The sequence below is a fragment of the Rhinopithecus roxellana genome, chromosome 16, assembly GCF_007565055.1.
Source record: "Rhinopithecus roxellana isolate Shanxi Qingling chromosome 16, ASM756505v1, whole genome shotgun sequence".
In the NCBI taxonomy this organism is placed as follows: domain Eukaryota; kingdom Metazoa; phylum Chordata; class Mammalia; order Primates; family Cercopithecidae; genus Rhinopithecus; species Rhinopithecus roxellana.
In genome coordinates, this window is record NC_044564.1 from 39475555 (window position 1) to 39499651 (window position 24097).

The 24097-nt window shown below is 39.7% G+C and overlaps 1 protein-coding gene across 13 annotated transcripts in view; it reads right to left on the reverse strand.

Moving 5' to 3' along the window:
- The window catches only part of DIRAS2 (DIRAS family GTPase 2), a 158450-nt gene that overhangs the window by 127535 nt on the left and 6818 nt on the right, over positions 1 to 24097 (reverse strand). For all 13 annotated transcript variants that reach the window (XR_004054099.1, XR_004054100.1, XM_030920432.1 and 10 more), the window contains one exon: positions 19781 to 19882. The gene's annotated coding sequence lies outside the window, so the exon portion shown is untranslated. The remainder of the gene's footprint in view (positions 1 to 19780; positions 19883 to 24097) is intronic.

The following is a 24097-nucleotide window of genomic DNA, read 5'->3' on the forward strand; positions in this document are numbered from 1 at the left end:
GTGAGGGTATGTGGCCAATGAGCGACCAATGAAGTCACTGTCAGAGTGGCTTTGTCACCCAAGGAGCCTCTACTAGTTTATTAGGGCAATCTGATTTTGAGATCTTAATCCTAGCAGTGTATGGATATAAAAGACACCAAGTCTAAAAATAATAATTATAAAGATCTTAAAAACAACCCGTGATACTCACAAATCCTTTCGATTGGTAATTTTTGAGACATTGGACCATAACTAATACTTGGCAACAGGGCACCACTGTGCTATCATGAAGCATCATCATCAGTTCCAGTGAAGGTGAAATGGTTTCTATTATAAGCATGTTAATAACTTCTATTAATAGAGATGAGAAAAAGCACAAAACCTTTATCACTTCTTTTCATGCATGGAATAAAATGAGAACTCTATATTACAAAAAAAAAAAAAAAAAAAGGTTCCCTTTCTAATGCCATCCAAGGAACAATATTCTAAGTGTGCCTACTGAGACAGGATTTCATCTGAATCTATTGCTATGTATTCTCCAACATCCTCTCCAAGAAGATTAGGCCCTTTCCAGCTGAGACTGGTTTTTGCTAGCAGCGGTTAGATTTTCACAATTCCCAGCCCAGGGCAAGGGAGGGCACCTCCCTGAGACTACATTGCCCTCTGCTGGCCATCTGAGGCCAAGTCCGACAGGGAAGGCCTCTGGGGAATTAACGTTTTTCCAAAATAAAGTTTATGAAATTATACATGAGATTTGCATAAAAGGTGAAGTGAGGTTGTTACAGCTGCAAAGTCTCTCACTCTCCAGGGGCAAAATTAAGAGGTGAGAAGTGCACTTGGAACTATCGGGATGGTGAAGGTCACACAGGCAGCGTGGGTTTGGAGTCAGGCTCAGGTTGGACCCTGCTCTGCTGGTACCAGCTGTGCCATGTTGGGCAAGTTGTCAACCCCTCTAAGCTTCAGTTTCTCATATGTGAGATGCGGTAGTCCCCGGGGTCACTTATCCAAAATTAAAGAACACAATGCACATAAAGTTGTAAGCAGCGTATGTGACACTTCATGTTCTAACAAACGTTCGTTATTATTGTTCCAACTTCCTTCTTGCAGATGCAGAAACTGAAAACTCTCAGGGCTTGACATAGGGACCCAAAGTCACCTGTCTGCCTAGGGATAAGGAGGGGAGTCATCCCAGGCCAAGCCTCCCACCCTCCCCAAGGCGTCCTGGGCTTTCATGAGCATCTTTAGCTCCATCCCCTAGTCACAACCCATCTCAGTGGACACGTGTCCCGGACGCTGAACCTGGCCTACCCCACCGCCCCACACAAGGAAACGTTCCCCGTGGGCTGAGCCTCATACTCTGCTCACATTTGCCCCCCACAGAGCAGTTCACCTGGAGGGTAGCGCAGGTGCTATTCCCGAAAGGCCATGTGAAGCTAGTGCAACTGTCAGAGTGAGGAGGAAATTCCATACAGCACGAGCAGCTGGGCTGGGGCGGTAGGCTCGAGGGCAGGGGCTATTCATGACTGAACCATAGAAAAGTCCATTTGTCCATTTTTCTATTCATTCACTCCCAGGTATTTTTTGAGCAGCACATGCTAAGCAAGTCTTCTCAGCACTCACATCGAAGAAAAGAAAAGAGGTGGCCCTGGTCTGCAACACACTTGGGCACCTGGTGGGAGGCCTGGTTCCCCTTTTATGTGGTCTGTCACACTCTCAGGACTGTGACCAAAACCAAATGAGGGCATTCCCATTAGATCCTGCTGAGTGTGCTGTGCCTCCAGTAAACAAGCTTGAGCAGGTGCGGTTCATGTTAACTGAGAACCTCATGCCACTGAACAACACATGTGCTAGCAAGGGTCGCCCACACGTTGCCTCAACACCAGCGCTTATCCTTCCTGTGTCCTTCCTTCTGAATAGCCACACAGCACCAGGACCATTGTGCAAGAATCATTCAAATCACCACCACTAATGGGTTTGGATAGAAATTCCAGAAAAAAACCCAGCTTGACTACTTACTGTCTGTATTCCTTCAATGGAGTGATTAATCTTTCCTGTCTCCAAATTATCATTGGATCATGGCAGTGACAATACTTATTTTGCAAAATTTTTGTAAGAATTAAAGACAAGTAAATATAAAGCCCCTGGTTGCCTACACAAAGTGGACACTGAGGAAATAGCAGCCATTGTTACTATTTCACACCTAAACAAAATACACATATGGACAGAATATATGTATACATTCACATATATTGACACATATAAAAATATGCATGCCAATTTCTGTTGCTGTATATAAAACATATAGTATTATACTGGAAAAGTACAAAGAACATACACTGTAGAGATTACAAAAACTAAATATGTTTATCTCGCCAAATAAAACATTTGAAAAGATACTGCTTTGGGTCATGAAGACAGTTGCTTTCTTATCTCTTTAGTTAAGGAAAATACATATTTTATGGAAAGCTATGGAGGTAGCTTCTAACTAAAAATAAAACTTAAACTTGTTTTGAGGAATAAAATCAGTATCCTCATTTTTTTAATATTTTGAGGAAATAAAAGAGAAATCACATGTATGAATATGCAGTTTAGGTCAACTTACATTTCTGCAACGCAGGATGCTATAACTATGCTGTAGAAATGTACTCCTACTAAAACACTCAGCAGTCATCCCCTCTCCACCCCCAAAAGAAGGTGTTTTTCAGTAGCATCTGCTACTTTCAGATGGTCAAGTGATGGCAGAAGCGATTTACAGTAACCACAAGCGTAAGGTTATAGGGGCAGCCTAGCCTATGATCTCAGGAGCCAGACCGTCTGGCTCTGCCACTTCCTAGATGCCTGATCTTGAGAACCTTCTCTGCCAACCTGTGCCTCAGTTTCCTCTACCAGAAAATGTAAAGAATAGCACCCTGACCTTATTTCAGATTTAAATGAGTTGATGCTTAGAGAACAGAACATAATTAGCACTGTTTGTGAAATAATGCTTTTTGAATTTATTGGCATTTCAAAAATCCTTCAACTGAAAAGAGACCTCAAAGACTCTTGGAGAAATTATACTTAACCATAAGGAAATAGGATACTTTATCAACCCAATAAGGAGCATCTATAGAAAACTTATAGCTGGTGTCATACTGATGGTGACATGAACACTTTCCCCTAAGATGAGAAAGGAGGTAGAAATGTTCACATCCACCAGTTCTACTCAAGGTTGTACTGGAAGTTCTAGGCATTGCTATAAGGCAAGAAAAATAAATAATTAAATAAAAAATATAAAGCTGGAAAAGGAAAAAAAACTTCCTCCATTTGCAGATGACATGACTGTTTACATAAAAAAACTAAGGAATTTACAAAGAAACCACTCTAACACACAAGTGAACTTACTAGGGTCTCAGGATATGAAGTAAATCTATAAATTTCAACTGCATACTTATATCACTAAAAATGGTAAATGAAATTTACAAAAAGCCACATACCATTTTATAATAATATAAAATACTTAGAAATAAGTAAATAAAGATGTGTAAGATCTTTACACTGACAACTATAAAACATTGCTAAAAGAAATTAAAAAGGACCTAAATTAATGGAGAGTTATACTATGTTCATAGATTGAAAGATTCACTATTGTTAAGGTATCATTTCTCCCCAAGTTTACCTATATATTCAATAAAATACCAACCAAAACCCAAAGAGGGCTTGTTTGTAGAAATGAACAAGCTAATTTTTAAATATTTATATGGAAATGAAAAAGACCTACAATAACCCAAACAGTCTTGAAAACTAAAATGGGGAAATAAATACCTAATTTCAAGTCTTAATGAAGTACAGTAATCAAGACAGTATGGTATTGGTGTAAGGATAAATAGATCATTAAACAGAATAGAAAGTCCAGAAGTAGACCCACATGTATACAATTAAGAGATTTTTGACAGAAGCATCAAAGCAATGAAAAAGGGAAAGGAAAGTCCTTTCAAGAAATTGTGCTGAAACAACTGGACATTTGTGTAGAAAACTAATAACTCACTTCCTATTTTACACCATACACAAAAATTAATTCAAGATGTATCAGAGTTCTATTACACATAAAAGCAATGAAATTTCTCAAAAGAATAAGAGAATATCTAATGTGGTAGGCAAAGTATTTCTAGACTGCCAAAAAATAGCACTCATCTAAAAATAGGAAAATTGTTCAATTTCACTTAGCCAAAATTAACTTATGCTTATCACAGGACAATGATAAGACAATGAAAAAGGCAGCAATCGACTAGGAGAAAATATTTGCCAAATATATATCTGGCAAAGGACTTCAATTCAGAATATATCTTTTACAGTTCTACAAATTAATAATCAAAAGACAATCTAATTTTTAATGGGCAAAATATTGGACAAACACTTTATAAAAAATAAGAGAAGAGTTGACAAGCACATAAAAATATATTCAACATCATTGGTCATCAGGGCAACTAAGACCACAGTGAGCTATCACCATCACCTCACTAAAAGATAGTCAGATAACATCAAGTGTTGGCAAGGATGAGAAGCAACTGGAGCTCTGGTACACTGCATAAATCTCGTACACAAAATGATACAACCCCTTTGGAACCTTCTTGGCATTTTCCCAGACAGCCATCTGCTCCATGACTCAGGAATTCTACTCTTAGATTGTAGGAACTTATCCAAGAGGAATGAAAATGTAAGTCCACAAAAAAGACTCATACAAGAATATTCATAGCAGCCCTATTCAAAAAAGCAAAAAAAAAAAAAAAAAAAAAAAAAAAAAAGAAACTAGACATAGCTCAAATGTCCATCAACAGAAGAACAAACAAATAAATATACATCTCTGTATAATTACAGTAGAAAAAACAAGCAAACTGTTTTTCTCCCACTATACTCAATACAAAACACTTCTGGTCATCAAAGGACAGTAGGGTGTCCTTCTATTCAGTTCAAATCTGATACTATCTACCTGGAGATAGCATCAGATCACACAAGTTGAGGGCTTAGTCTCATAAAACTGTTCCCCCTTTAGATGACAGACCCAAGCCCCAGGTTATGACCTGCACTTAAGCCCACCAGTTATAAATCAGGATTCTTGGCCAGGTGTGGTGGCTCATGCCTGTAATCCCAGCACTATAGGAGGCTGAGGCGGGCAGATCACGTGGTCAGGAGACGGAGACCATCCTGGCCAACATGGTGAAACCCTGTCTACTAAAATACACACACACACAAAATTAGCTGGGTGTGGTGGTGCACGCCTGTAGTCCCAGCTGCTTGAGAGGCTGTGGAAGGGGAATCGCTTGAACCTGGGAGGCAGAGGTTGCATGCAGTGAGCTGAGATCACGCCACTGCACTCCAGCCTGGTGACAGAGCAAGACTCCGTCTCAAAAAACAATCAATCAATCAATCAATCAGGATTCCCACAAACCCCTCCTCAGGTTTGATAATTTGCTAGGACAGCTGACGGAACTCAGGGGAACACTTTACTCACATTTACCCATTTATTATGGAGGACAGTAGAAAGGATACAGATAAATAATCAGAGGGAAGAGATGCATAGTGCAAGGTATGTGAGAAGAAGCAGAGCGCTTCCATGCCATTCCTGGGGCACCACCCTCCATGGTTCATCAATTCAGAAACTCTCCAAGTCTTGACTTTTGGGGTTTTGTGAATGTTTCATTACATAGGCATAATTGATTAATGTATGGGCCCTTGGTGATCAACTCAGCCTTCAGCCCCTCACTTCTCCCCAGAGATCCACTTGGGGCTGAGAGTGCCAAGCTGCTAATCACGTGATTGGTTCCCATGGCAATGAGCCCCATCCTGAGGCTATCTAGGAGATCCCCCTCACCCATCAGTCATCTCCTTAGCATACAAAAAGGCACTTACCATTTTGGAGATTCCAAGGCAGATAGGAGCTGTATGCCAGAAAACAGGGACAAGACCAAATACAGTGTATTTCTTATTATAAGTCACAGTTATCACAATCAGCAAAAAATAAATAAACAACATGGTTGAATCTTGAAACTATGAGGTTAAGCAGATGAAACTGGACATACAAGAGGACACAAATGTGAATGACAGAGCCTTGGGAGATGTAAAAAAGAAGTACATAAATGTAAGGATCTCATGTAAATAAAGTTCAACAACAGAGAAAACCAATCTAAGATGTTAGAAATCAATTTCTTTCTTTTTTTTTTTTTTGAGACAAAGAGTCTCACTGTCAGCCAGACTGGAGTGCAATGGCATGGTCTCAGTTCACTGCAACCTCCGCCTCCCGGGTTCAGGGGATTCTCCCACCTCAGCCTCCCAAGTAGCTGGGACTACAAGTGTATGCCACCACACTCGGCTAAGTTTTGTGTGTGTGTGTGTGTGTGTGTGTGTGTGTGTGTGTGTGTGTGTGTATGTGTGTGTATTTTTTAATAGGCTCTAGAGGATTGAGGACTGACTGCAAGGGGACAATTTCTTAGATGATGGAAATTCTCTATGTCTTGATCATGGCGATGGTTACCCAATGTAAACAAAAAGAGTCAAACTCTGTAAAATATTTAAATAGATTTATTCTGAGCTAAATGTGGGCAACCAATGGCCCATGACACAGCCCTCAGGAGATCCTGAGAACTGTGCCCAAGGTGGTTTTATACATTTAGGGAGATCTAAGACATTAATCAATATGTTTAAGATGTGCATTGGTTCAGTCTGGAAAGCAGGGGCTTCCAGGTCATAAGTAGATTCAAAGATTTTCTGATTGGCAAATGGTTGAGGGAGTTAATATCTTAGACCTGGAATCAACAGAAAGATATCTGGGTTATGATAAGGGGTTGCGCATGCCAAGGTTTACCATGCAGACGAAGCCTCCAGGTAGCAGGCTTCAAAGAGAATACATTGTAAGTATTTCTTCTCAGTCTTCAAGAGTCTACCAGTCTTCGGGTCTCTGTGTTGATGTTAATTCTGGTCAGCTGTGAGACATGTTCGAAGCCCTCCTCCCACCAAACTCCCACTTCCATCATGGACTAAACTAGTTTTTCAGGTTAACTTTAGAATACCTTTGGTTGAGAGAGGGGGTCCTGACTGGGGGCTTAGAATTTTGTATTTGTTTTACATTCTCCTCTTCTGGCCAAGATTTGCCAGAAGCAACATCAGTGGTCACTGAACTTTCATTGTGTCCCATAGCATAGCCAAAGTGGCATGGCTGCCTGCTCTGGGTCCCTCCTGTCCCTCAGTGGGACCCCTATGGCCAAGGGACTTAGGGCCAAAAGATGTATAGCCAATTTAAATGTTCTAGGCCAGACAGGGGTGGATATAGACAGGCATTCGTTAGTCCTTAAAACATTTTTTTCGGCAATAAAGAGCCTACAAACAAAAAGCCAAAGGCAAGTTTACAAAATTGACTTATCTACCTTTCAATTCTACATGTTGAGCTACTGTGATCTTGGTTTTAGTTACAGACTTATTGCAATTAACTATACAAAATATAAGCACTGTTAAAGCCTTTTAAGCTAAGGAATTTAGAGACTTTTGTTGTGCCTCAATGATTTTTGCAGTCTTTTGCTAATTTGTCCCAAGGTGGCTGATAATAAACATTAAAAATAAAAATACACATATATAGGCCAACCACTCACACCTGTAATCCTAGCACTTTGGGAGGCCAAGGCAGGCAGATCACGAGGTCAGGAGTTCAAGACCAGCCTGACCAACATGGTGAAACCCAGTCTCTACAAAAAATACAAAAATTAGCTGAGCATGGTGGCACGTGCCTGTAATTCCAGCTACTTGGGAGGCTGAGGCAGGAAAATCACTTGAACCCGGGAGGCAGAGGTTGCAGTGAGCCGAGATTGTGCCATTGCATACCAGCCTGGGCGACAGAGCGAGACTCTCTCTCAAAAATAAATAAATAAATAAATAAATAAATAAATAAATAAATATATATGCATAAATGTCATAACTGGGCATATTACACCCAGCAAGCTTTATCACAAGGTATCTTTATAACCTCTCGGTAATTTTCTTTTAATTCTATGGGAAGCAGGAAATTCTTTATGGTTGGGATGGATAAAAGGGTGTCACATACATAATAACCCAGAAGGCAAAGTCCTTTATTTTACTAGCTATTTAGGTATCTAGTAAGATACCTTGGCACCCCCAACTCTGCCCCACCCTTTGGCCTCTCCAGCAGTCTTTGGAGTTCTTACATGGCAGTTCAGGGCTCCAAGAGACCAAGACCTAAGCTATCCATCCTCTAAAAGGCTAGGCTTGAAATAAAAATGCCATCACTTCTGCCACACTCTCTTGGTCAAAGCAGTAATAGGGCAGCCCAGATGCAAGAGGGAGAGTCTATTACACATCAGGAAACCAAGGCCCAGAGAGGCTCAGTAACTTGCACAAGGTCACACAGATAGTAGGTTATAAACTTGGGAGTTGAACCAAATTTGCTCCAGGGTCAATGCTGTAGCCCACTTTGCCATGCTGGTAATAGTAGTCTCCAAACATCTAAACTCTGTGACAATAAAGGACAAAGTCTTATCTTCAGAAGGCAGCTTTAACACACACACACACAAAGAGAGAGAGAGAGAGATGTCTTAGGAAGCAAAATGTGTGAAAGAACTTCATAAATATTGGAGTACTCCAAAACTGTAACTTAGAGATTCTAAAACCTCTTCTATCCTAAAGACAGGCCCCAGGAGCAAAATTGCTGGATGTACCTCTGCCCCATAGTTACAGCACACTGGTCCCAGAGCAAAGCTGATATCTGGAGGGGACCTGTGCACGTGCTGACGCACACACTGAGATGCTGAGTGCTGTCCATCCGACTCTCAAAATAGAAGCATGAATATCCCAACATGGTGCCAATCAATGATTGGTGGGTTTGAGTTATCCTCAAAACTGAATCAGAGAATCTGTTGCCTATGAATCCACACACATATGTCTTTTCTATGTGTACCAATAATAAAAGTCAAAATCTCATCTTGTGAGGGGAGAAGCTTTTGCCCTCAGTTATCAAATCCTGAAAAAAAGTGATAATGAAGCAAAATTACAAAACAAAATTACAAAATTAAAGCAGCGACATCCTATTGGATATTAGATAGAACAATGAAAAGCAAAAGAAACGCCAGAGCTAAATCCAAGTGTTTAAACAATTTGGCATTGATAAAGCTTAAATACCAATCAGTGAGGAGAAGATGGATTGTTGGATAAACTGACTAACCACTAGGGAAAAGAAATAGAATCTCTATCTTGCTCCTTATGACCAAACAAAACCCCAAATGGATTACAAATAATTAAATGTAAAAAGGTGACCAGGTGCTATGGCTAACACCTGTAATCCCAACACTTTGGGAGGCCGGGGTGGGCAGATCACGAGGTCAGGAGTTGGAGACCAGCCTGGCAAACATAGTGAAACCCCGTTTCTAGTAAAAATACAAAAAAATTAGCCAGGCGTGGTGGCAGGCGTCTGTAATCCCAGCTTCTTGGGAGGCCAAGGCAGGAGAATCGCTTAAACCCAGGAGGCGGAGGTTGCAGTGAGCTGAGATGGTACTATTGCACTCCAGCCTGGGCGACAATGCAAGACTCAAAAAAAAAGGAGTGAACATTTTTATATATTTGGCATAACAAAGGTATCAAAGCTAGAAATCATAGTTGATTTTTTCCATATAAAACATTTAAATCATATTGTTGGCACAAATAAATGAATAAATAAGAGAAAACTAAAGAATGAACTTGGAGAAAATGTTAATAACATAACTGATGAACATAAGATCCATTAAAACTTTGTAAATCAATAAAGAAAGATTAGTATCTCACAAAAAATATTGAGACATTTGATGAATAAGGATTTCACAAAAGAAATAAATGTGGATAGTCAACAAACATACAAAATAGTTTTCAACCTCTGTAGTTAAAATGATACAAATTAGAAACAAACATGAGATCTCTTTTACCTCTCACCCTGCCCAGGATGAAAACTTAATAATGCCTGGAACTAATGGCTCTGGGTTGCAGAAATGCCTCCCTTGCAGCCTGGCACCAGGAGCTTGCCTGTCCCTATAGAATCTGTGTATGACGAAGGGACAGGCACCCCTTCCTTGGGGCAGATGCAGCTCCCTGCTGGTCAAGCAGAGAGTGCTCTAGGTTTCAGCCCCGCCAGACTCAGAGAGCATCCCCGTGCTGAGCACAGCTTGTACCAGGTGGAAGTATAAACCAGAATTGAATCTTTCCTGAGTGCAATTTAGCAACAAGTGTCACAAATAAAACAGCTTCTCCTGACTCTCAACGTTTCTCCTAGGACTGTATCTCTTAGAGCGATTTATCCAGGATCAAAGATGTATAAACAGGGGTGTTCCCTGTATAGTAGTTCATAATAACAAAACCCTGGAGCCAACTGTGTATAAGTCAGGGGTTTGTTAATAACCTCATGGTTCATGCATTCAAGGGAATGATATACAGTCAGTAAGAAGATAGTATGGAAGTATTTCCACAACATGCTATCTAATCCAATAGTCAGCTTACTAAATCACATATGTAACAACATTTACACTTACATTTCTGTATGCAGAGACAGACACTAAAATATTACCAAAAGTTGGAGCATATTTGCCTCTAAGATAGGGATTTGAGGTGTCTTATATTTTACCCCTTTTATTAATTTTTCTATTAGATATATATTATTTTTGAAACATCAGAGGGTTCTTTATCAAGTCTGTTCTACTTATAAATTCTGCACTCATTTATCCCCACCTGGCCTCAAAGTCCCCAGAGTTTCTTTGTAATCTATTTTGTCTTTGACACAAATCACAGAGCACCCCGTTTGGAGAGGAGTGAGCTGCATCTTGAGGACTTACAGACCCAGAGGTGAAAGTATAGCCAACAGTTCAAAACTGTGGACAATTCTGATCAATCAGTCATCTCTTCCATATCTACCTGGCAATCAAATTTTACAGCTATCTATGTTAATAATAACAAAATATACATTATTTAACAATCTTGTCATTTTGAATTGAGTTTCACGGTAGCAATCTCGACCCAGATCAAACTTGGAAATTGAAATCAATCAATTCTTTCACACATTTTTCAATAAAACAGATGTTTACGGACAAGCAGGAAATGCCTATTCATACTGAACCATATTTGAGTCAGAAAATATCATCTCTGTTCCTTGTTTCTAGGCAGTTTTTTCCGAGTACACTTAAAATAGATGATGATTCCCAGCATAGTAATATGTAACAGCATTTAACATCCACACATTTAATACTTTATATTAGAAGACTCTCCAAAATAATGCTACAATTTTTCTCTTTTTTTTTTATGTTTAGCTAAATTTCCCCTGTGGATCACTCGTCATACCACATATGAACTTAAATAAGCAAATCCATTTGAGTACCATCAAACTGAAAAAAAAAGACTAGTTATTTGTCACATAGTGTCAGTTGTGTAAGCTTAATTTTCTACTCTCTGGGATAGGTACCTGTAATCTTAAGCATATGCTCCAATGCTCCAAGGAGGCCACAGAGATTATTTGTTTGGGTCAGGGATGAGGAGGTTGCTACTAATACTTCAGCCCCAAGAAAATCTGACAGTAGGAGGCCTATGTCCTGGCGCTTGTTCCTCGGGTCCTTGGAATCTGGCCAACCAAGGTGTTCCACCTGGTATTCTCCATGCCTTGTCCTGCCTGCCCAGAGAGGCACACACTGCTCTCCCCACCCCAACCTCCTCAATAAAAACCCTTTAACTTCAGTGCCTCAGGAAAAAAGAAGAGAAACAGTTCTTGAATGAGAGTGGATAGTTTAGTGGAAGCTCTCTCCAATGAAACAATTATTTGAGTGGCAAAAATTATAAAAAACATGTAAAAATCTCTGGGAATTGCCCTAAAGATACACAGCAAGTAGAAAACTATTTTTGAGAAAAATGATAAAATCTCAGTAAGAACACAAGAGTCCGCATCATCTGAGCCATGACCCGCTCTCATCTCCTCCCCAATGTTCAGCACGACGCAAGCTCTACTCTGGGTGGAGGCCGCCAAGAAGATGGGTATGCTCTCCCCCTGCTCTGGTCTAGAGCTCCAGTTTTACCCCAGCAGGGGCAGGCCATGGGCCTCTCCCATCCCCTCACCCCCATCTTCTGGTTGTAGAAACTGCATCCCAGGACACCAATCTGCTGGTTGCGGAAGCTCCATCCCAGGAAACTGCATCAGGGGAACTGGGGCTCCCTTTCCCCACCAAGCCCCTACTCGTAGAGTGGATGCTTTACCCCAGGGACTCTAATTGTCACTTCCCTAGCACCCTCGTAAGACAGAAGTTTCACTCACAGAAGGCTACTGTCCCCACCCAGTGCCCTGCTAGTAGAGTCAGGGTGTCAGCCCAGAAGAAGCAGGCCACTGTCTCCACTCCCAGCTCCAGTGCAAGACAGCAGAGTTTCTTCCCAGTGGAAAGGCAGGTTGTAAGAGCAGAGAGCTCCCTAGCTCACCCTAAGGGGGCCGACTTTATTTGAAATAGAGGACAAAGTCCCAGCTAAGTATTCTCAAAAACAAGAAGGTCCTTAACAATTAAAAGGAGCCGCAAGTAAAACATAGATGCCGGGAGCAACAATGATGCCAGGAGCAAGAAGAGAAACATAGACCAGCTGGAATACTAACAGAGGAAAAGAGGCAGCTCAGAGGCCTCCCAGTGTGGGAGCAAGCCTCAAAGACTGGTAACAGCTGTCCTGCAAATGGCACTGACTTTAATGGGATTTCACTGGAGGAATTATACCTTAGGGCATTGTTGAGAACAACAGAGAAATCAGCAGGCTGCTAGAACAGGCTAAGATCTGTTGTGACACCAAGAACAAACCAGACATAAGCTCAACAAGACCACAGTCATCCTGATGGTCAGAGAGACAGTTTCCACACCCAAGATGGCACTCATGGAAGAGCAACATCATAGGCTGCACGTTGTTAGGGAAATAGATTTAATGGAGTCAAGTAAAGACCCTAAACACATGCTCAAGCAAGCAACACCAACAAGCCCTCAGAGGGCAATCAGTATCAGACGTGTTATAATATATTCTCAAAAATGCTGGCTTTTCTCTTCTTTTCTTTTTTCTTTTTCTTTTTCTTTTTCTTTTTTTTTTTTTTTTTTGAAACAGAGTCTTACTCTGTTGCCCAGGCTAGAGGGCAGTGGTGCGATCTCAGCTCACTGCAACCTCTGCCTCCCAGGTTCAAGCGATTCCCCTGCCTCAGCCTACCACATAGCTGGGACTACAGGTGTGTGCCACCATGCCTGACTAAATTTTTTGTATTTTTAGTAGAGACAGGGTTTCATCGTGTTGGTAAGGCTGGTCTTGAACTCCTGACCTCAAGTGATCTGCCTGCCTCAGCCTCTCAAAGTGCTGGGATTACAGGCGTGAGCTACCATGCCCAGCCTAAAATGTTGAGTTTTCAACAACAAAATAGTGAGACACTCATAGAATCAGGAACGTATTACCTATACACTGGGACATAAAAAAACAGGCAATGGAAACTGCCTTTGTAAGGACTCAAATGGTGCATTTAGCAGACTTCAAAGGAGTTATTATAAATATTATTGACAAAAAGAGTCAAACTCTATACAATATTTGAAGAGATTTATTCTGAGCCAAATATGAGTGATCAATGGCCTGTGACCACAGCCTTCAGGAGATCCTGAGAACATGTGCCCAAGGCGATTGGGCCACAATTCAGTTTTATACATTTTAGGGAGGCATAAGACATCAATCAATATGTGTAAGACGTGTATTGGTTTCGTCCAGAATGGTGGGACAACTAAAGTGGGAGTTTCCAGGTCATAGGTGCATTCAAAGCTTCAGTGATGACAGTTGGTTGAGAGAGTTATTATCAATAGAAAGGAATCTCTGAGTTATGATAAGAAGTTATGGAGACCAAGGTTTTATCATGTACATGAAGCCTCCAAGTAGCAGGCTTCAGAGAGAATCAATTGTTAATGTTTCTTATCAGACTTAAAGAGTCTTTTCTATTAGTACTATTCCAAAAAGGAGGAGGATATGATAAGGTATGTTCAGCACCCCCTTTCTATCATGTCTTGAATGGGTTTTTCAGGTTAACTTTGGAATGCCCTTGGCCAAGAGGAGGGGGTCCATTCAGATGGTTGGGGGAGGGGAGGCTTAGAATTTACTGTTGGTTTATAATACGTTCCAACAAGTAAAGAAAACCATGCTTTAAAAAATAAGCTAAAGAAGATCCACAAAAGGACCACATTCACCGATAAGAATATTTAATATTTACTCTCAAATTGATCCAGAGATTCAACACAAGCCCTATCAAAACCTCAGCTTTTGTTTTCACACAAATGGACAAGCTGATTCTAAAATTCATATGAAAATGCAAAGGAACCATAATAGCCAACACAATATTGAAAAGGAACAAAGTTGTAGGACTCAAACTTCTTAATTTCAAAGCTTACTACAAAGCTGCAGTACTAAAAACTTTCATACTTGTAAATACTTGATGGATTCGTCCTGCTTACTGCACAGGCAAAACCAATTTACTGAGACTATACCATCACAATAAAAAAAGAGTTTAATTGACACAAGGCCAGCCACACCACATGAGAGATGAAGTTACTACTCAAATCAATCTCAGAAAATTTGGAGGGTAGGATTTTTCAAAGATAGTATGACAGGCTAGGGAGTCTGTTTCTGGGTGGGGCCACATGACTGGCCAGTAGGGTTGGTGGGTCAGGGAGGTCAGCGGGGTCAGTGGGGTCAGCAGGGTTGGTGGGTCCAGGTGAAGCCATTGGTTGTCAGAAATTCACAAACCTAAAAAGGTATCTCAAAAAGCCAATCTTAGTTTCTGCAAGGGTGGTGTTATTTGCAGGAGTAACTGGGAGACTTGCAAAACCTGTGACCTTTAAATAATAGCTGGTAATCATGTATGCCTACACCTTAGCAGAATTCAGGCTCCTCACATCCTCCTAACCTGGTGGCTAACAAGCTTTACAAAGGTGGTTTAGTTTGGGGAAAGGGCTATTGTCATTTAAACTATAAACTAAATGTCTCCCCAGGTTAGCTTAGCTCAGACCCAAGAATGATTAAGGGCATTTTGGAGGCTCATGGTAAGATGAAATTTGGTTAGATCAGCTACTTTTCACTGTCATAAATTTCCCATGTTATAATTTTTGAAAAGGTGGTTTTATAAAGATAAATATACAGATCAATGAAATAGAATTGAAAGTCTAGAAATAAACCTTTACATTGATTTTCAAAAAGAGTGTCAGTTCAATTAATTGGGACAGAATAATTGTTTTTACAACTACTGTCGAGCTGGTACAACTGGAAACCTGCATGCAAAAAAATGACATTGGATCTTGGCCTCACATTATGTATAAAAAATTAAAGTGGATGTTGGGCATAAATGTAAGATTTAAAACCACAAAATTCCTAGAGGAAATCATAGGAGTAAATCTTCACAACCTTAGGTAATAGTTTCTTAGATACTTCACCAAAAGCATAAACAACAAAAGAAAAAAGTTGATAAATTGAACTTCATCAAAATTAAAAACTTTCATTCTGCGAATGATGCCATCACAAAAGGGAAAAGACAACTCTCAGAATAGGAGAAAATATTGGTAAATTCTATATCTAATAAGGGACTTGTATTTGAAATATGTAAAGAACTCTTACAACTTAATGATACAAAGATAAGTGACTTAAGTGAAAAGTGGGCAAATGTTCTGAAGATACACTTCTCCAAAAATATACAAATGACAAAGAAGCACATGAAAAGATTCTCAGCATTGTTAGTCATAAATGAAATGAAAATGGAAATCATGAGATGCCTCTTCACACCCACTAGGATGGCTATAGTCAAAATGACAGACAATATCAAGAGTTGGCAAAGATGTGGAAAAATTGGAACCCTCCTATTTTGCTGGTGGAAACCTGAAAATGGTGAAGCCACTTTTGAAAACAGTTATCAGTTCCTCAAAATGACAAACATAGATTTACTATATGACTCAGCAATTCCACTTCTAGTTATATATTCAAGAAAAAAGGAAAACACACACCCACACAAAAATTTGTATAGGAATGGTTAGTGCAAAATTATTTATAGTAGCCAAGAGCAGAAACTGATGAGTGGATAAATAAAATGTGGCATAGCCATACAATGGAATATTACTTGGTACTAAAAAAGTAAAATACTAGTGCATGCTATAACATGAATGAAAACATTATGCTAAGTAAATAAGCCAGTCACAAAGAGCACATATTATATCATGCAATTGATATGAAATTTCCAGAATAGGCATGTCTACAGAGACAAAAAGTAGATGGGAGGTTTTCCTAGGGCCTTGGATGGGAAGGAGGGAAAGGATTGTATGGGGTGGGAAGCATGAGAAGTGATATGGGTATGGGGTTTGGTTTTTGTGGTTTTAAAAAGTTGTGCCAGGTGCAGTGGCTGACGTCTGTAATCCTAGCACTTAAGGATGCAAAGGCAGGAGTGTAGTGTGAGCCCAGGAGTTTGAGACCTGCCTAGGCAATATAATGAGACTCTATTCTTCACAAAAAAGGAAAAAAGTGTTTTAAAATGTTCTAATATTGATGGTGATGATGGTTGTACAACTTTGTAAATACACTTAAAACAATTTAATTGTATACCTTCCACAAGTAAGCTGGATACTATGTGAATTACATCTTTTGAAAACTGAAAAATGGAACTGCACTTTGAAAAATATAAAAAAGAAAAAGAATGAAAAGATCTTGGTACGAGAAAAACCATCTAATTTTCATTACAGTGAAAAATAACAGCTGAACTACCTTCCGATTATATAATTATATTTTAAAAGAGCAATCTGTTAAGCAAATGATTAGCTACCCATTGAAATAGATGAAAGGGAGGAGTTATTTTTGAGCATAAGTTTTTTCCATCCTTTTGAATCTCCAGTGGCTTGGGTCACGTCTGCCAAGTAAAGGACCCTAATTCAATTATTGAATTGAATTGTTTGCTGCCTTGAATTTCACAAAAAAATAAGGAATCAGGTACACAGAGGAAATTTGACTTGCTCTGAGCTGCACACCTACAAAAGTAGCAGAGCTGAGACTACTATGGCCCGTGCTTCCTGACCCATGGCCAGTGCACCTACCACTGGGTTTAAACACATGTGATCACACTTCAGACACTATCCTTGGTCTTTAAGTAACCTTTCTCTTTTGCTTGTTCAAAAGAGCACTGACAAAAGAAAAATGAGGAAGTTTACTATTGGTAAGTGAAAAGTCACTTTTATATCTGGTTGAATTGGCTAGGGAATACCAGCAGAAGGAAGTTGTTCCTCTGGCTATATCCTGTGTCATTTCGGCAGCTGGACGAATGTGATCAGAAGGTGAAAATCACTGAGATAAGCCACTCACCTCCATCATGCTCGTCTATCAAAATGAACTTCCCGTCATAGGACACAATAGGGTTGTTATTTTTTGTTTAAAGGTATACCTACATATGAAAATAATGAATTTTATCTCAGTTTAATGTAATATGCATAAAAATACATCTGATGTTGTCCTAACTATGCAATATTCTCCTTTGTGTGTCAATACAAGTTTATTATTTCAATATGTGGAGTTGGTTATTCTTTTCCTTGCAACCTAAAGCACCTTAACAGATATATCATGTGTAACTTGTGTATTTTTTTAATTTGGAAGAGACAAAAATGAGGAACTTACATCATAAATATTAAAATGTGCAATCACATGAGTCCAGGAATTTGAGACCAGCCTGGCAATGTGGTAAAAAACCCCATCTCTACTAAAAATGCAAAAAGTCCCAGTTACTCGGGAGGCTGAGGTGGGAGAACCACTTGAGCTGGGGAAGCCAAGGCTGCAGTGAGCTGTGATTGCGCCACTGTACTCCAGTCTGAGTGACAGAGTAAGACCCTGTCTCAAAAAAAAAAAAGTACAATGTATATCCTATAGTAAAAAACATGTGGGGCATTATATTCTGAAAGAACATAGTGAAACATTTACAGAATATCAAGGCCTCGCTATCTAGAAGAAAAGAATCCTTACTTTTCTCATCTTTCTACCTCAAGAAAAAAGGGAAGAGGGAAGAAACAAAAACGCTAAAGTTACAAGTAGTAACCAAACAAGAAAAAGAGAACCACTTAACAAAACGCACTTTGAAAAGCGCTTGCTCATATAAAAACCAGAAGTTGAAGAGTATCACAATGAGGCCACACTCCAACCTCCCAGAAACCATACCTTGTGCGTCTACAAAATCCTGACAATTCTCACTCAAATCTTGAGAGAAGAAGAAAGGGCCATTGTTTATCCTTAGTTTTTCTCATTTTTGACTGTGGGGTAGTGAAAATGGCTGCAGTGGAGATTAGTGCAAAAGGAAATGGCAGCAATGTGGCATGATTTTGTCAGAGTGTGAGGACTCCAAGCACCCACATTAATTGGGGGAATGAGCTGAAACTTACCCGCCCCACGATGGACAAGATAAGCTCAGCCTTCTCCCTCCCTCAATGAAGTCTGAAGCCTGCATGTTCCTCACAGTCCCACACTGGAGGGAGGAGCCCAGTTTGTGCAACAGGACTCCAGCTAAGCCCACCCCCACCATTCCCACGCACAAAGGCTATAGAAAATCAAGCTCAAAAGGAATATTAAGCCATCAAAGGTAATCCAGAAAACGGGTAAGAAAAGGATCTGACATAAGGATTTAGGAGCTGCCTTACACAAAGGGGCAGAGCAAAGTGAAAGTCTGAAAAAAGCTGCCAAGTGTGGACAAGATAAAACCAATGAACTTGCAGCTATGCAAACCTTAAAAGACAATAACATGCACTAGTTAAAAATAAAATCCAGTCTGAAAGAATTTTTAAGTTCACAGGCTACAAAATTTGATAAGAACCTGAATTCAATTTTTTTAAAAAAAACTCAAGAACCAATTGAATAACCAAGAGAAAATAACTAAAAAGAGCAAGATAGAGAGATCCAGAGATAAAGAAATAATTTGAGGACCAATAAACCTACCTACAGGTAAATTATAAATAACAAGAAATGAAGCAGACCTAGCTAAACAATTTAGTTACTGAAAAAAAAGAAAGGGAGAGAGAGAAAATCACTGTGAACCAGGAAGAAAAATAATAGATTACTACAATCAGAGAAAAGATAATAGACATTGATGACAAAAAATTAATTAATATCCTTGAAGAGAAGAATCTAACAAATAAAAAGGTGTTTAAAAATCACACAAGAAAAAATTATTTGAATGAAGATCTAAATCTGCCAATTAAAGGGTGCATTGTGGTTAAGAAATAAAAGATGACCAGGTACGGTGGCTCATGCCATCACTTTGGGAGGCCAAGGCAAGAGGATCACCTGAGGTCAGGAGTTCGAGACCAGCCTGGCCAACATGGAGAAACCCTGTCTCTACTAAAAATACAAAAAATAGCCAGGTGTGGTGGTGCACGCCTGTAATCCCAGTTACTCAGGAGGCTGAGGCAGGAGAATCACTTGAATCTGGGAGATGTAGGTTGCAGTGAGCCAAGATCGTGCCATTGCACTCCAGCCTGGGCAACAAGAGTGAAACTCCATCTCAAAAAAAAAGAAATAAAAGATGCTGGTTGATCTGTATCAGTATATATCCTTGTCAAGTTTCTTAATATCTCAGTTTAAGAAAGGTTCCTTTAGCAACCTGGAAAGAAGAGCAAATCACCTAAAAGAGGGCAAAGGACTGGCTGTTCTCACATTTCTCCAAAACAACATTCAATGCCAAAAGGGCAAGGGAGGAAAATCTACCAAGTCTAGGCCAAAGGGAAGTAGGATGGAGACACAATGTACCCACCTTGATGTCACTGCAATACAACAGCAACAGAATAACATCCTGAAAGTGGAGAGCATTGATAGATGCAGTAGGTGGGATCACGTCTTCACAGAGTCCATCCAGCTAATCAATAAAGAAAGTAGGAATGAGATGTGGTGGTAGAAAGGTCTGGAGGTGCATATGGCATCCTTTTAAATGGAGAACTAAGAAGAGACCACTGAGGGTTTATGGTTACAAAAAAATCAAAATTTTTAAACTTAACTATGTAAAACTCACATAACTAGAAAAATGTGAGAGGTGAGCTGAGGTGAAGTGGAGTGAGAGAGGTAATTGGTTCATGTATCATAGCAGAGTTACTGATACTGTCTGAAATTAAAGCTCATGGTTTAGAAGAAATGACTAAAACTGCTTACTATTGTCATTTTTTTCCTTTAATCAAAGTGGGATCATTCCAGAAGTGATACATTTGTGGCAAAGAATCATTTCTATAAAATCAGCAATTCTTTAGACCCCATTTCAGAATTTTTTATTCTGTTAAATTTAAGTAGAATTAAGTATCATATTTAAAATGGATAAAATGTATAACATATGTATTATATTTAAAATGATGCCCATTTTTATATCTATTGCCATGTGTATATATAGAAAGGTAATTTTGTAATGGTCACCGAATGTTAATGATGTTTATGTCTGGAATTTGGGATGTTTCTATTTCCTTTGTACTTTTATTCATTTAAGGGACTGCCTATTAGGAATAGTTGCCACTGTTACCAAAAAAACTGTTTTTTACATTAAACACTATTTTGTAGAGCAGTTTTAGGTTCACAGTAAAAATGAGAGACAGGTACAGAGGTTTTCCGTATACCCACTAACCCCACACATGCACAGCCTTCCCCTTTATCAACAGCCCCCACCAGACTGGTACATTTGTTACAACTGATGAACCTACTTTGACACATCATAATCATCCAAAGCCCAAAGTTTACATTGAGGTTCCCTCTTGGTGTTGTATATTGTATGGCATTTAACAAATGAAAAATGCTGTGTGTCCACCATCGTAATATCATACAGAGTACTTTCACAGCCCTAAGAAACCTTATGTGCTCCTTCTATTCATCCTGCCCTTCCCACCAGCCCATGGCAGCCACTGATCTTTTTACTATCCAGATAGTTTTGCTTTTTCCAGAATATCAGCTGTTGAAACTATATAGTATGTAGCCTTTTCAGAGGGCTTCTTTCAGTAATATGCATTCTTTAGTAATATGCATTTAGATGTCCTCCATTTATTTTCATAACTTGCTAATGCGTTTCATTTTAGTGTAGAATAACATTGCATTACACTGATGTACAACAGCTTATATATCCATTCACTTACTGAATGACATCTTGTTTGTGTCCAAGTTTTGGCAATAAACTTAGTAAATAAAGCTAGCGTAGACATTTGTGTGCAGGTTTTTGTGTTAACATAAGGTTTCAACTCCTTTGGGTAAATGCCAAGAAGAACAATTGCTAGGTACTACTTTGGTAAATACCAACTACTCTGGTAAATACCAAGAAGCACAATCCTCTTACAATTACTCATGTTGTAAGAGGATGTTTAGTTTCATAAGAAACTGCCAAACTGTCTTCCACAGTGGCTGTACCATCTTGCATTCACAACAGTAATGAATGAGTATTTCTATTGCTTCACATCCTCACTAGTGTTCAGTGCGGTCAGTGTTCCGGATTTGGGCCACACTAATATCTTACTGTCTTCATTTGCATTTCCCTGATGATACATAATGTGAAGCATCTTTAGGCTGGGCGCAGTGGCTCCCAGCACTTTGGGAGGCCAAGGTGGGAGGATCACGAGGTCAGGAGATCAAGACCATCCTGGCTAACATGGTGAAACCCTGTCTCTACTAAAAATACAAAAAATTAGCCAGGTGTGGTGGCAGGCACCTGTAGTCCCAGCTACTTGGGAGGCTGAGGCAGGAGAATGGCGTAAACCAGGGAGGCAGAGTTTGCAGTGAGCCCAGATCAGGCCAGTGCACTCCAGCCTGGGCGACAGAGCAAGACTCCATCTCAAAAAAAAAAATTACTACATGATACTAAGTAATGCAGAAGATGACTCAAAGGGGAAAGGGACCACAGCAGTGTAAAGGGAGGAGGTTGGAGACGGAGCTAGAACTTCCTCTTCATTTCCATTAGGCAAAAGCCTGAGAAAACTGCAATCTTTGTAGCAGACTGGGTTTCCCTTGTACACACTGGTCCCCCAGTGCTCATCTCCAATAATATTGACAACTCCGAAAACCACCTACAGACATTCTGCAGCCTCCATCTCAGGAATAATGGCTATTTTGTCAGGTAGTTGAAGCAAAATTAAGTCCAGTGATAAGCAAATATAACCATTATCAAAATCTTCCATTGAGGTTTGTTAAAGCAACCTAAGTATGACCTGAGAAGGACTCTGTATTCTGTATTTGAGTCCTTGTGGATGAACTGTAACCTAGCTTAATAGGCAGACAAGATTGAAAACCTAATTTAGGAGTATGTGCCAGTAACAATAGTTGAGTCTTGGTCAATCCCAGTGGCCATACTTCAACCACTCATACACTGCTGAGTGTTCAAACTGTGTTCAAATAATGCAAAAGCCAACCTGTAACCAATCCAGTTGTTTCTCTACCTCACCTCCAATTTCTGTACGTCCTTCCCTTTTTTTGTCTATAAATATGTTCTAACCACGAGGCATCCCTGGAGTCTCTGAATCTGCTGTGATTCTAGGGGCTGCCCAATTCATGAATCATTCGTTGCTTAATTAAACTGCCTTAAATTTAATTCGACTGAAGTTTTTCTTTTAACAGATGGTGTCAGAAGTGGGGCCCAAAGGAGAGCTTCTAACAACCTCCAGAAGCACTGAGTGAACAAGCAAGGTACCCACAGGAGCCACTTGTGTCCCTTGATCTCTCAGATCAGCTACGGATCCTAGTAAATTCTCTCTCCAATGTTGGAGTGCCATAGATTTCTGTTTTGAGCTCTCCAAGTATCTTCGAGCAAATTTCTGTTCCAAACTGGGTTTGAAAATCATGGCAGAAACTGGACTGGATCTAGGATAGGATTTTATCTGATAATTAACTGGCTTGGATCCAGTTAGAGGCCTCTTACATAGGACTGGGTCAAAAAGAAACAGATAGTAAATGGTAATATTACAGGGGTTATAAAATTTGGCTTTTGGAAATTCACAGGGATTTTTGTGTTCTACCACTTTGTTTCATTTTTCTTGCATGCTTATGTAGGAAAAAATCATTGGCTAAAGTAATCAAGGAAACCCGACGGCAAAGCCAATATTTTAGGTAAAAATGGGATCCTTAATTCCTGGAAAACTGAGTTCCTCCCAGCTTATACATTAGGCCCAGGAAAGAGTGAGTCTTACAAAAATGGCAAAATGTTACTAAAGATAACTTACAGGGGAATGTTCCAAATGAATAACAGTGCACTGAAGTCCATTAAAAGAAGGAAAAAAATTTTCTTTTGTGTTGCAGCTTGGCCCCTAGGTCTATGGTATGTCGAACTGGGTCACTAGGGCTGCTCACTAGGGAAAGGGAACCCAGAAACCTGGTATGTCAGCAAAAGGGTAAGAATTTCTTATCAGCAGACTTCTGGCCTCTCTCTCTCTCTCTCTCTCTCTCTCTCTCTCCTCCTCCTCCTCCTCCTCCTCTCTCTGCAAACCATTTGAATGAATGGTTAAAAACAAAAAAAAAAAACAAAACAAAAAAAACAAAGAAACAAAAAAAAACCACTGTTTATCTCCTCTGTAAAGTTTTGATTAATGCAAAAAAGAATTCTGAGGCTAGTCTTAAGCTGTAGCAAATCTTTTGTACTTTGTGCTATGAATTTGTCTTTCTGTATCATTCTGTCATAAAGAGGGGTACCTTAAGACATAATGCAGGCCTAGGGAAACCTATGAGCCTGCTGTACAAGATTGCCCAGCAAACTGGTCAGTTATGTCTTTGGGAGCTTGATCTTGTAACCACATGGCAGTACTTTCTCTTGGTCTCCACCTTCCAGGGAAAAGGTATTTTAGGGCTTGTGTCATAGTTAGCTTTAAAAATTATCTTGAGTAGTTAAAAGCCTTTGCTCAAAATTAACTACTCTAGACTCCTGGGAAGGGCAATGGAAACTGCTCAGTGTGGTAGCTCAGCAGCTAAAGTTTTGTCCTTTTACAGTGGCAGCTGGGATTTCATTCCCAATTTAGGGAATGAGTCCTTTCTGGTTTGATGTCTGCATTATCTTTACTGTTTATTGATTCTATTCTCTTCCCCTCCACAAAGTGCACTGAATTTTCCTTTCTCTGAGCAC